At 32.0% G+C, this 14,263-nt stretch overlaps 1 protein-coding gene across 1 annotated transcript in view; it reads right to left on the bottom strand.

Moving 5' to 3' along the window:
- The window catches only part of Abca13 (ATP binding cassette subfamily A member 13), a 437,088-nt gene that overhangs the window by 79,781 nt on the left and 343,044 nt on the right, over positions 1–14,263 (bottom strand). The window lies entirely within an intron of this gene.

The following is a 14,263-nucleotide window of genomic DNA, read 5'->3' as shown; positions in this document are numbered from 1 at the left end:
TTATGGTCATAATACTTAGCATTGTGGTGATGTTAAAGCAGTTAATAGTTATCTCTTACATGAATTCTATAATGGTGGTCATTTAAGAAAGGAGGAAACAAGGCTAAAATCTTTCCCAGTGGTGTACTTTAAAACATAGTAAGCTCCAAAAAGGCTATCCTGAAAATATGAAGACAAAAGTTTGTATCTTAGAACAGTTTTTGTACTGTGCACTATTTAATTGTCATATATTCTAATATAATATCTGGAAAATATAGCCAAGAATAAGGGACAAATAAAAATTACCTATAATTTTCCACCAAGATATAACACTTCTGAAATGTGGTATATATACTCAATGGAATATTACTCGGCTTTAAAGTGAAATTATGGTATTCACCAGTAAATGGATGGTGTTGAAAAATATCACACTAAGTGAAATAATCCAATCCTACAAAACCAAAGGCAGGATATTTTCTCTAATATGCTGATGCTAATTCACAATAAGGTGGTGCAGGGGGCACTATGGAAGAATAGCATTACCTTAGATTAGGTAGAGGGAAGTGATGGGAGGGGAGAAGAGGAAATGTGGGGATAAGAAAGATGTAAAGTGAAACAGATATTATTACTGCTTTTACATATGTGATTATATGACCAATATGATTCTGCAACAAGTACACTCAGAAAAATAAGAAATTATATCCCATCTATGTATGATATATCAAAGTGCATAAATGCATTCTACTGTCATGTATAACTAATTAAAACAAATTATTTTTTAAAAAGATAACACTGATGACATATCAATGCATTTTTACATATGATATTATTCCATTGGATTCTGTTTATACTCTTGGTGCTAAGAAGTTCAGTGCTATTGCATTGAACCTTCTGTAATAGTGGATGTGGTCTGATCTGCACTGTCAAACAGGTAGTGAGCTCCTGAACTGTATCTAGTGCTGTTGATAAACTAAATTGATAATTTTATTTACTTTTAATGTATTCAAATGTAATTTTAAATACCAGAAATGGCTAGTAGCTGATGCTCTGAACAAGCATAAGTATAATTTTTACTCCCTCACTGTGATGTCTTTTCTTCCATCTTTATTTTAAAAAGATTGTCTTTATACCTGTAATCCCAATGGCTCAGGAGGCTGAGGCAGGAGGCTCACGAGTTCAAAACCAGCCTTTGCAACAGCAAGGCACTAAGTAACTCAGTGAGACTCTCTCTCTAAATAAAATACAAAATAGGGTTGAGGATGTGGCTCAGTGGTCAAGTGCCCCTGAGTAAAATCCCAGATACCAAAACAAAAAAAAGAGAGAGAGAGAGAGATTGTCATTGGAATTTTCAGTTTTACAATTAGGTATGACTATCATCTTACTCTTTATGCTTTTTATTCTAAGGAATTATCTATTTCACTAACACTGGGATATTCTCAGCTCCTTCTCATTGTTTCCATTCTCTTGTTGAGAAATCTAATTAGAGTTATGTTGGACTTTTTCGATCTGCCATATTTCAAATAATCTCACTTGCATTATCTTTTCCATAGCAGTGTATCATTTCTTTTTGACATAATCATTATGGTTTTCTTTTTAATTTCAATGACTGTCTTTTTCAGTCTTAGAAAGCATGCGTTTTTCAAATTTTCTATCACATAACGTGCTTTGTACAACCTTGTAACTATAGTTCTCTTACATTGCAATCTTGGTGTGAAAATACTCCCTTTTGTTGTAAATATTAACTTATATCCATAGAGGACAGCCATTTATTTTAATGAGCATCTTTGTTCATTTAATTGAAAGTCCTCTATAAGGGTTGTAAGAGCATCCTTTCAAAGAAGGTTTGTACTTTCTTTTCATAGGTTCCAATGGGGTCTGAATCCAGTTTATGTAAAATTCACTCTTAATTTACAAATAAAAAGTATACATATTTATCATGTAACACATACTTAGAAATACGTATACGTTGTGGAATGACCTCAAGCCCATCTTTATTATATGCTTGGGTAGGGGAAGGTACAGCTCCTTGACCCCACGTAGTTAAATTTAAACCCTCAACCCATAGACAGTTTTAAGAACAAAGTTTCAAGATTCCAGGGGAGCCTTTTCTTTAAAATTCTGAAACTAACAAGTTTTCTCTGCATCGTTTATGCCCATGTAAAGATATTTCAATACAAATGCAGATCTTCAATGATCCTAGTTTTATATAGGGTTCAGATTAGTATAACCCTTCAGTAGGTCCTCCAGGGACATACAGAGCTCTCAGGGACATTAGAGCTCAATCTCAACTACACAAACCCACATCTGATCTGCCCCTTTCTTAGCAAACACAGCATGAGCCCAAGAAGTTGCTCTGCTTCATCAGCCTCTTCCTATTTCACAACACATAGGAATTCCCTTCTTTCTTGTGGCACCAGAGAAGTGAGAAGCACTTATAAAGTAATTTTGCTTAATTTTTATCTGTTAGTAGGCACATTTTTCAGTTATTGTGGTCTTCCACCTAAACACATTAAATATCAAGTAACCTCATGGTAAAATTTTGTAATCAATGTGCTTACCAAATACATAGTAGAAGCATAATATCTTCCAACATTTTGCTATTATAAGTAAGATTAGAATTAATATATTTTCACTCAAACTTTTACTCAAGTTTCAATTATTTTTCTAATCATAAATTTTTATAGGAATATTAATAGTTCAAACACTTATTATACATGTTGTCAAGCTGAACTCCAGTCAAGTTATAATTATTTATGTTCCAAAGAGACTCATAGAGCAGTGTCTATTTTGCTATTCTTCATGAAATACATACCTCTATTGTTTGGTTCACGTTTTTTATATTAATAATGATAAGTATTTTTGGCATTTGATTATTCATTTTTTTCATATAGTGTTCAATTCTTATGTCTATGTCCACTTTTTATTGTCATTGCCTGTTTGTTATCACTTTATAAACTATTTTACATGTTGTCTATCAACACCATTTTATTTAATTTTTGCTATTATTTTTAAATTTTAATGTCTTGACTTATGGAAAATCTTAAACTGCACATTTAATTATACCCATATTCTATGTTATGAGTTTCATAATAATCGAATGTTTTAAATGTCCTCATTGAATAAACAATGTTTATTAACATGGTTTCTAATTTTTGGGGGGTCACAGTAAACCCTGGTTTTAGAAAAACTTAGCAACTTATTTTCCTCCTTCTCCTTTTGAACTAATGTGAAATTAATAAATCACCTTGTTTTTATTGTCTCTCTCTCCTATCCAATTGATTAAGTTATCTAATCAGAAAGTCACTATTTTATTACAAAATCAATACAATGCATTGAAATATATCTTAGGGCAATTAGCTATCTGTTGGTTTTCCAAATGTCATGATTAGATACACCTATTTATTCAGAATTTTTGTGTTAAATCTCTGACCTTCTTCGATAGCAATTACATTACTTTATAAAATTTGGTAGAGAATAAAAGACTATTAATTTTTTCCATTCAGCACTATGTTTATACACCACTATGTATATACACCACTATTTAATCAATTATACCTATTATTCTAAAATGGTTATCTAGATTATAGCACAGAGAAAGACCATATTTCTGTCTAATGTTATTCATAGGAACTTCATGTGTGTGCAAATATGCTGTTGTAATTGTCTTTCCATTATATCTCCTGATATTGATGGCCCATAGAGAGCTCTTGATTTGAGTATATTTATTTATTTGAGAGGATCCAGCCACCTTAGTTAAAATTACTTCTTAATGATTTTCCTCAGCATTTGAAGTATGTCATGTGGCAAAAATAATACTATAAATATCCATACTGTTTCTTATAACAAGAATTTAAATTCCAGAAAAAAATCTAAATAATAATGTTGATAGTATATTTCTTGTTGTTTGTTTTAGTGAGAATTATTCTAGAACTTCACAAATAGACTTATATATAAAGATTTCTGTATCATGTTCAAACTTATTTATTTGTTGATAATATTAATCACATTCTTCATATATATTCTATTTCTCTAATTGTTGGATAATAAGAGTAAAAAGCTAAGGTCTTTCGTTTACTTATTTCCTCTCATTCACTTTCTAATTTTCTGAAAGTTTATCTTGAACAGTTTCATGCTATGTATTTCACATATAGAATTTGAGGTATATATGACAGCAGAATGCATTTTGATTCATTGTCCACAATTGCAGCACAACTTTTCATTTCTCTGGTTGTACACAATGTAGCATCACATATGTGCAGTCATACATGTACCTAGGGTAATGATGTCCATTTCATTCCACCATCTTTCCTGCCCTAATGACCCCTTCCCTCATCTCTCGTCACTTTACTCAATCAAAGTTCCTCCATTTTTCCTATGCCCCCCCTCCTGCCAATAATGGATCCGTATCCACTTATCAAAGAGAACATTTGGCCTTTGGTTTTTTAGAATTGCAGCACAACTTTTCATTTCTCTGGTTGTACACAATGTAGCATTATTTGCTTAGCATGATATTCTCCAACTCCATCCATTTACCTGCAAATACCATAATTTTATTATCTTTTAATGCTGAGTAACATTCTATTGTGTATACATATCACAGTTTATCCACTCATCTATTAAAGGGCATCTAGGTTGCTTCCACAGCTCAGCTATTGTGAATTGAGCTGCTATAAACATTAATATGTTTGTGTTACCATAGAATGCTGATTTTAAGTCCTTTGGGTATAGACCAAGGAGTGGTAGAGCTGAGTCAAATGGTGGTTCCATTCAAATGCAAAGTTATTGCCTTAAATATAATTTCATATTAACTTCTATTTAAAAGGATATTAATATATTTATGTATTTTTGTTTTGTTTTTATTTGACAGATTGCCATTGTTTTATCTAAATGCCACTATAAGTATTGTAATTTAAAAGTCATTTTTAACCCAGTTTATGAGTGTTTGAATTTTTAAGCAAAGATAATCACAACAACATTTATTATAGAGATACATGTTGTTTTGGTATGTGACAACTTGCATTATAATATATTTTTCTGTTCCTTTTTACACATTTTATATCCTCTCTCTTATACAAAGTGGCTATTTGGAGAATTTTCTCTTTTAAGGGAGGGGGGAAAAGTTGGGAAGAACATGTGGTTTAGAGTTGAAAAAAATAAATAAATTGGACTGAAACCCTCCACCAGCCTTTAGAAGTTTGACTTTGGCAAATGGTACAATTCTCCTATTCTTAGATTCATTGTCAATAAACTTAGGATGGCATCCTTGTCCCAAGGTCATTGGGATTATGAAATAAGATCACAAACGTAGAGCCCTTAATTAATGCTTTGGTAAATAATATAGAGTCACAGTAAATCATGACCATTGTGATTAGCATTTATTTGATCCAGGGGCTGCAGATTCCAATGATTTCCAGATCCAGCAGTTAACCTGAACATCTCAGAGCGCCAGTAAAGGAATCAATAAAGAGGAGTGGAAACTGATCAACTGGGCAGTACACGTCTTGACCTATGGCAATCCTAATCCAAAATATTAACACTATGATGACAAAATAAAAATGCATGGAACTTGGGACAGAAGTCTTGTCAATTTGTGAACACTATCATATCAGGAACTTATGAAATACTCTAAACAAAATCAGACCTTTTGCAATGAGTTCTTTTCATTGTACATATTCATTTTCTCAAGTTTGAGAATATGCGTTCACAGAAATTAGTAAACTAAACAAGAAAGCAAAAAGAACACTTTTATGTAATATAACCTCAGAGAAGAGACAAAATAAACCTTAATATAATAAATGACTGAGTTGATGTGTTTCAATTAAGTAGCAATCAGTTATGAGCTTCATGGGCAGGAAGGTATATTCCAGCTTTCAAAGCAGTTAAAAATTCCATTGTGCTTCTAATTACCTATTTAATTCCTTGAATACCAATGTGCAATTAACATTACAAATAATCAAGGTTAAAAATATAATTAATGCAAGTGTGATTTAGTTATAATTAAACTAATTACACAGATATGTAGCATAATAAGGGACTCTTGGACCATTATGTGGATGCAAATTTATTCTTCCTTTCAAGAGCAGTTATTTGAATTTCATTTTCCAATTATTTTACAAATGATGGAATGGAATAATAAAGGAGAGAGTCAGTCTTCCAGATATGGAAAAATAAACCTGTTTTTTTTTTATTCTTTTTAAAGTTTAGACTTTTCTGTCCATATGTATTTGTACATAAGGAAGTTAGAAAAATAAAAAATAAAATGCTTCCTCAATCAATAAAAAAACTCTTACTTCTTATCTCTATGACAACAGGGAAAAATCCACAACATAACACCAAAGAGAAATTCTATTCCATACAGTGTGCTTCTCTTTTAGAATATTAAGCAGCATGCTGGCTTTATACATATAAATCTCAAATACACACTCAACAAATAAATTCTGTTTTTGCTCTAGATAATACCTAGTTCTTAAAGTTGTTTTAATATATTGACATAGACTACAAAAGTATAACTGCATTCTCTACTCACAGACCACAGACAGCAGTCAATAGGTATAAACTAGCATTTGGAGTAAAATAGATTTGTTTTCAGATATGCAACTTTTTTCATGTAAGTTAGGAAAAGAGATATTTCTTACATGACAATTACATACCTATTGCTGGACAAACTGGGATATCACTGAATCTTCATTCAAATGTATAAATTATTATTATTTCTAGAATATGAATGAGGAAACAACCAGAGGAAGATGGGGAGAGGAAGGACAAGAGAGATCCTAAAGATAAAACAGATAAGAAATCACAAGATAAGGTTTGTGATATTTTCTAATTCTATCGGAACAAATCCAGAATTATGAACTTTCTGGGAATGACTAGAAATCAATTGATTATCACACACACACACACACAAAAAATAGAAAACAAAAAACAATAAAAAAAATATCTGTCCAAACATATCTTGTCTCTTTCCTCTAGGTGACCAAATAAAATACAATTCAAGTATCTTCTCGTAAAATTATTCTAGCTAGTAAATAAAAACAAGAATTAAAATACCACCATTTGGCAATTAATTCACCAAAGCATCAAACAAACAACAAGAACAACAATAACAACAAGAAATATATACTATGTGTCTCTTGATGGAAGAGATCATCTGTCCTATTTAGACATGTCAAAGGTTTGAAATTGAGCCAGAATAAATCTCTGGATCCAACTGAACTTTTAAGAAATAGAGAGGATGGAGAAACATGCTAAACTTCATCATGACTATGCACTCAGGCAACTCTCCAAGTCCAATGCCCAGGTTCTTCAATAGTTAGATCATATGGAAAAAGAAAGGATGGCAGGTGGGGGGAACTTAGAGTTTGAGAGGGAGAATTAGAGATCATATCAAATTCTTTTTATAAATAAGCTAATGGTGATATCTTGCAATTGATTCATTATTGGGTGACAGAACCATAGTCATTTGAAGGGAAGGGTGTGGCCCAAACTGGGACATACAGAATGGTTTCCAAGTCAATACTGTCAAATTCTACTTTTTTTTTTTTTCTGAATATTAGTTGCAAGAACATTTGCCTTAAAATAATATACTGTTACATTTTAAAATATCAAAATAATGTATATCAATCTTGTTTATATTTTCAAAGAACTAATTCTCTGTTTTATTGATCTTTTGTAATGTGGCATTGTTGTTTTGTTTTGTTTTGTTTTATGCATAAGGATGGGGATACCAGGTATTGAACTCAGGAGCACTCAACCACTGAGCCACATCCCCATTCCTATTTTGTATTTTATTTAGAGACAGGGTCTCACTGAATTTCTTAGTGCCTCACTTTTGGTGAGGTTGACTTTGAACTCACCATGCACTTGTCCTAGCCTCCCAAGTGGCAGGGACTATAGGTATGTGCCACCTCACCTGGATGACATTTTTTTTTTTACTTCTTAATTTCATTAATTTTAGCTCTGATCTTAATTACTTCCTGTCTTCTACTCCTTTGGAATTAGTTTGTTCTTGCTTTCCTAGTGCCTTAAGATATGACAGATTGTTTATTTTGGATCTGTTTCTGTTTTCATTATTTTATGCAGCCTGAATGTTATAAACTTTCCTCTTAGGACTACTTTCAAAGTGTCCTAGAGATTCTGATATATGGTATTTCTGTTGTTTCTCAGAGATTTTTTTTTCTCCACTGATTCCTTCTATGATCCATTCACTGTTCAAAAGTGCACTATTCAATATCCATCTGTTTAAATGGTTTCTGATTTTTATCTTGTTATTTATTTCTAACTTCATTCTTTTATGATCTGATAACTTCATTATATTATGATCTGATAAGGTACTAAGATTTGTCTAGGGACTTTTTTTTTTTTTTGTATTTGCTAAGATTTGCTTTGTGTCCTCAAATATGGTCTGCTTTAAAGAAGGTTCCATGTGCCACTGAAAAGAAAGTCAATTCAGTTGTTGGTGGATTAAATATTCCACAGATGTTAGGTCCATTTGATTAATAATAAATGAAAATAGATCCCTATCTCTCATCTTGCACAAAAGTCAACTCAAAATCAATCAGAGACCTAGGAATTAGACCAGAAACTTTGCAACTGCAAGAAGAAAACCTGGGAGCAACACTACAACATATAGGTGCTGGCAGCAACTTCCTTGATAAAATTCTTATACCTCAAGAAATAAACCTAGAACCAGTAAAGGGATAGCATCAAATTTTAAAAGTTTCTGCACAGCAAAAGAAACAATTATGAGCATGAAAAAAGAGCCTATAGAATGGGGGTCTCTTTACCATATATATGTATATAATATGTGTGTATGTGTGTGTATGTATGTGTGTGTGTGTGTGTGTGTGTGTGTGTGGTGTGTATCTGCCAGATTATAAACTATAATGTTGGCCCATATAATTGCAATTCAGTACAACCACTTTTAAGAGCTATATGACAATGGCTCAAGAGTAGGAATGGATCCACATAACCCAGATATTTATCAAAAACAACTAAAGTCAGGATAATATAATGATATCTTCATCCCAGTGTTTACATCTGTGAAGTTCACAATGGCCAAGTTATGGAACCAGCCTAGGTGTCCATTGACAGATGAACAGACAAAATAAATGTGATATATATGTACAGTGAATTTTTATTCAGCCATAAAACATGAAATTATGTCACTTGCTAATAAAGGATGGAAAAGGTAATATACTCCTTTTTAAAAAAAAAGAGAGGAGAGAGAGAGAGAGAGAGTGAGAGAGTGAATTTTTTTTAATATTTTTTAGTTTTTGGCGGACACAACATCTTTGTATGTGGTGCTGAGGATCGAACCCGGGCCGCACACATGCCAGAAGAGCGTGCTACTGCTTGAGCCACATCCCCAGCCCAAGTAATATACTCTTAATTGAAATAAGCCACATTCAGAAACTCAAGAGTCCAGTGTTTTCTCTTATATGCAAGAGTTAGAGAAAAACAAGGAATTTTAAAAAGGGGATGGGATATTGTTGGAACCTTTTACCTCCTTTGGGACCGCAGCCATTATCCGGTGTTGGCTGAGGTGGCCTCATGGGCTCTTCTAGAGCATTTCCGTATATAATAATAATTATTATACAATAATTATAATAATAAGAGGGTTAAAATAAATAAATAAATGTAAATAAATACATCAAAATAGGATTGCCCTTGATGAGAAGTGATGGGAAGGCATTCATGAAGTAACAGTTGTCTTCTGTTTCTTGCGGGTAGTACTGATTATATAAGTTTATTCATTGTTTAAAATTTATTGAGATGTTCTTTTTAATATGCAAATGATACCTCAAAAATAGTTTTTAAAAATATTTTCAAAAATATGACAGCAAAAAATTATTAAGTATTTAAAAATATTCTAAATTTTGAGAAAAACCCAAATTTCAAGTCATATGTCATTATAGAATAATAGCAATGATATCATATATTATGGTTTTATGATCAAGATAAAGCTGTACAAAGAAGAAAAAAATTGAAGAACAAATTTGAAGGATGTCTTTTAATAGTTTAAAAAATAAATAGTAAAAAATTAAATTACTAAGAAATTCATTATATCAGACTTTTCAAAGTAAAAAAGTCAGAAGAAGAATTTAAGATTATTTTATAGAAATACAAATATGCATATATAAAAAGAGAAAAGAAATACAAATTTCTAATAAGTAAATAAAACTTTTAATAAATAAAATTTATTGTAGAAAGGTAAGGACATAAATAATCATGAATACTGTCTTTATAACAAATATATCAAAAAGAGCCATAAAATATATTCATGTGTATAAATGCTAAGATGTTAAATTTAGGATATTCCTTATAAGAATGTTAATAAAATTGAAAAATAGTGATTATTTTAGTTGATGAACAGTATGTACATAATTCTCAAATCATTATATTTAGTAAATAGAAATATAACTATTAAATGAGAAAATGCATTGTCATTTAACATTGCTTTGATAATTCTAGAAGAACTGAAATTGGAAGTATTACTGTAGAGAAAAAGGAGACAAATATTTCATTAATTACTGACAAGGGCATTGTATTCTAGATAGAATATAAGGAATGACTTTTAAATTTATTTTTAAAAATAAATTATTTACTTTAGTAAGATATACATGTTTTATGGAAGAGAAAAATATAGCATTGTCAAAATGTTAGTTCATTCCAAATTGATCCATAAGTGTAACATAAAGTCAATTAGAATTCTATTGTAGAATTACAGACACAATATTTTAAATTTCTTCCACTACACACAGAAACTATGAGTAAAGGACTTTTATTTTCTTCACTTCTACATAAATTGTACCTAAAATAAATAACCATGATAAAAAATACACATCTTTGTGGATGCAAAACAAAACAGAAAGCTAGAAGAAGGATCTAAAACCACTAGCGGTTGAGTACTAGGTTTGAATTTCAATGGGGACCAAAAGTCCTTCATAATTGACATGCGTTGTAAGGGGACAAAAATCAGGTTCATTATGTGATTACCTGAGTCTAGGGTTAGGGCAGAGCCCAACATCTTATTGAAAATGGCTGAGCAAAGGTGTCAGGGATCAGTAGGAAGTTGCTCACCTTCCAGGCTGGATTGGCAGGGCAGAATCAGAACAAGCTACCAGTGAATGGGAACGGGCTCTTTTTCGTATGTAACCATGAGATGAAGACCTAAGCTGTCAATAGAAGGCCTGTTTCTATCCTAAAGGTCCATGGAATAAATGCCAGACTGGAGGCGGTATCCAAAAGGGTAGAAAAGGGGCAAAAGCAAAACCCCATAAACTCACTAGCAATGTTAGCTAGAAAACTCCCAAGCCAGAAAAAAAATCTAACCAGAAACAAAAAGCTTAAAGGAAAAGAAAAGAAATAAGAGATGAATTACCTCCTGATGAAGCAAAATTTATTGGAATGAATGACTAAAAGCAGATATTCAAGGATTTTATGAGGCAAATTTCAAAACATAATTAAATGATGTTCTTAAGATGGTTCAAATATTTATACAAATCACCATCAAAGATAAGATGGACAAAATATCATAATGAAGTTGTATCTCCTCAAATTATAGCATAAACTTGATGCAATTGTATCCAAAATATTGATTAGCAATCAAATATTGTGACTTTTTATGCAGACTATTATATTCTTAAAATAGTATGCAATAAAAAAGTACCCCAAATATTCCAAGCAATTCTAAAAATGAACTAGGAAAAGGACCAAGTAATTCAATGTACTAGAGGAACTCAGAATACATCATCCCAAAATATGCTGAATTGGTATAATGGTAATTTCAAACTGAAATCACCTGAGGAATTGTAACTGCAGAAAGGGCCCTGTGGCCTATCTTTTCCTACATGCAACAAGCTATAAAGATGTCTTTCCTGCACCAGGGCAAGAAAGTAGCTTGTATAATCAAAGACTGGACATTGGGATTGTAAGGAGACTGAATAAATAAACTTATGGCTGCAACTCTAATTTTCCACTAGGTTTTACAATCCCAAGAGCCTCTTAGTGAATCCCTAGAATTTAACTACCCTTGGCCAGAGATCCTTTTGTACTGTCATTCATTCACAAATTTACCATTCTTCATCTAAAATGTACAAAGGCATTTTCTTGGCCATTTCTTTAGATTTCTCACTTTTCTGAAGATCCCTATGAACACACAAAATTAATAAAACTTGTCTTCTTTTCTCTTGTTGATCTTCCTTGTATTGATATGGTTCCTGTACTCAAAGAACTCATGTAAGAACTAAGAAAGAGAAGAGCAGAGATCTGTTCCACCCCTACAGTAGAATGCTTCATAAAACGAAAGAACTTGAAGCCAAATATTAAATATCAGATTTTGGTACACAATAGAACTGCTTACAATTGGTGGACAAGGATATGTTTTTGAGAAAACATTTTAGATACCAATTATATAGGGAAAAATCAAATTATATTTCTAATATATTAGAAATATATATTTCAACTATACTATAAACACATGAGTATAAGAAAAAAATCTTTGGAAAATAAAATATGGAGAAAAGTCTTATGACCTCAAAAAAGGAAGAATTTCTTAATATTCAAAGAGTAATAAATAACACAGAAAAGAAAACAAATGGACTACACTGAGACAGAGAATTTATATATGAACCTTTTAAGCAAAATTAAAACACAAGATACCATTATAAAGGACTATTTAAAACACGCAAAACATGTCAGGCATGGTAAGGTACACCTGTAATTCCAGCAGCTTGGGAGGCTGAGGCAGGAGGAATTTGAATTCAAAGCCAGCCTCAGCAACTTAGTGAGGCCCTAAGCAACTTAGTGAAACCCTGTCTCAAAATTAAAAAAAAAAAAAAAAAACATAAAATGTTTTGGGGATGTGCTCAGTGGTTAAGTGACCCTGAGTTCAATTCCTGGTAATAAAAGAAAAGAAAGAAAGAAAAAAGAAAAAATCAGGGAAATCATACAAAAGATTAGATTTCAGCAGAGTATGTAACAAATTCCTATATTTATAAGTAATAAAAAAGTTACAATACACACAAAAGGTTGAAGGATATAATTGCAAATGACAGAAAGGAAAGGTATGTAACAAATATATATGGGAAAGGTACTCAAGTTCATACAGAATCAATGAATTGCAAATAAAAGGGAGATTGCATGCCATCAATTTTAAAAACTTAAACTTTTAATCATAGTTATAGAAGGGGATTGTAAAATGTATAAGTGAAATGAAACAATCTTTTAAATCTTATCTGAATTGGAAACATATGTCTTTCAACATAAACAACCACACTTATACACACACAAGCAGACACAGAGAAAACATATAAAATTAGTTGTATGGGTCTTTAAATTAAACTGACAGGAGATATGCAAATATCAATAATGGATTTTAGGGAAAAATTTTCATTCTCCTGACACAACCCAGTCAGACAATAAATATTTATTGATTTGAAGAAGTACCTAATTGATGGGTGATTACATTTCTGAACCTGTTCAATTACTATATCTGAAGCCATAAAAAATTAAAAATCTAAAGCACATTTTCTCCAAATCTATGTAAAAATGATTCTCTGATCCCCAGTACACAGATTATGAAATCAAATAACTTCATGATAACTTGGTGGATAGTCATATAATGACATTCAGAGAATGCACAGAAAACAAGCCTTTTGTTTTGTAATTTCATAGAACTTGAAATGTATCATTAACTTACAGTGAGTTTGCTATAGTAGGAAAATAAAAAGATCTATGCCCGGGGCTTTGCAGCACAGTATTGAAAACAGACTAGGATATGGGGACATGCACAGGGGTGCACATGGGTGGCTTGTGGAAAAGGAGCAACTAGAAAACAGCTGTGAAGCTAAAAGTATTAAGAGTTTAGTCTGATATTTAGCCAAGTTTCCTATTAAGACAATTTTAGAACAGGAATCAAGTAGCAAATCCAGCCTCAGAAAAGTGGGGAGCAGGGAATCTTGCTTTGTAGAAGAAAGAAAACCACAAATGTTAGTCCTGATTATAGCTCAGGAAAGAGGAGGACATGCTGCTATCACATACAGGCAGAAAGAGGAGCAAAGTCCCCAGGTCTCAGAGGAAAAGCTCCTAATTGAGCACACAGTTCAGAAGAAATTACAGAATCAGATGCTGCAAGAAAAGAAAAGGAAAAAAAAAATTGTGAATAGCATGCAGAAGTAACACTGTGTGTGACTCTGTGTGTGTGTGTGTGTGTGTGTGTGTGTGTGTGTTGCCTGAGCTCATACAGCTAGTTGGACTGGCATAGCTTCAAGGCATGCATGGT

The sequence above is a fragment of the Marmota flaviventris genome, chromosome 1 (genome assembly GCF_047511675.1).
Source record: "Marmota flaviventris isolate mMarFla1 chromosome 1, mMarFla1.hap1, whole genome shotgun sequence".
Taxonomy (NCBI): domain Eukaryota; kingdom Metazoa; phylum Chordata; class Mammalia; order Rodentia; family Sciuridae; genus Marmota; species Marmota flaviventris.
The sequence above is the reverse complement of the archived record's forward strand: the minus strand, read 5'-3'. Positions and strand labels throughout refer to the sequence as shown.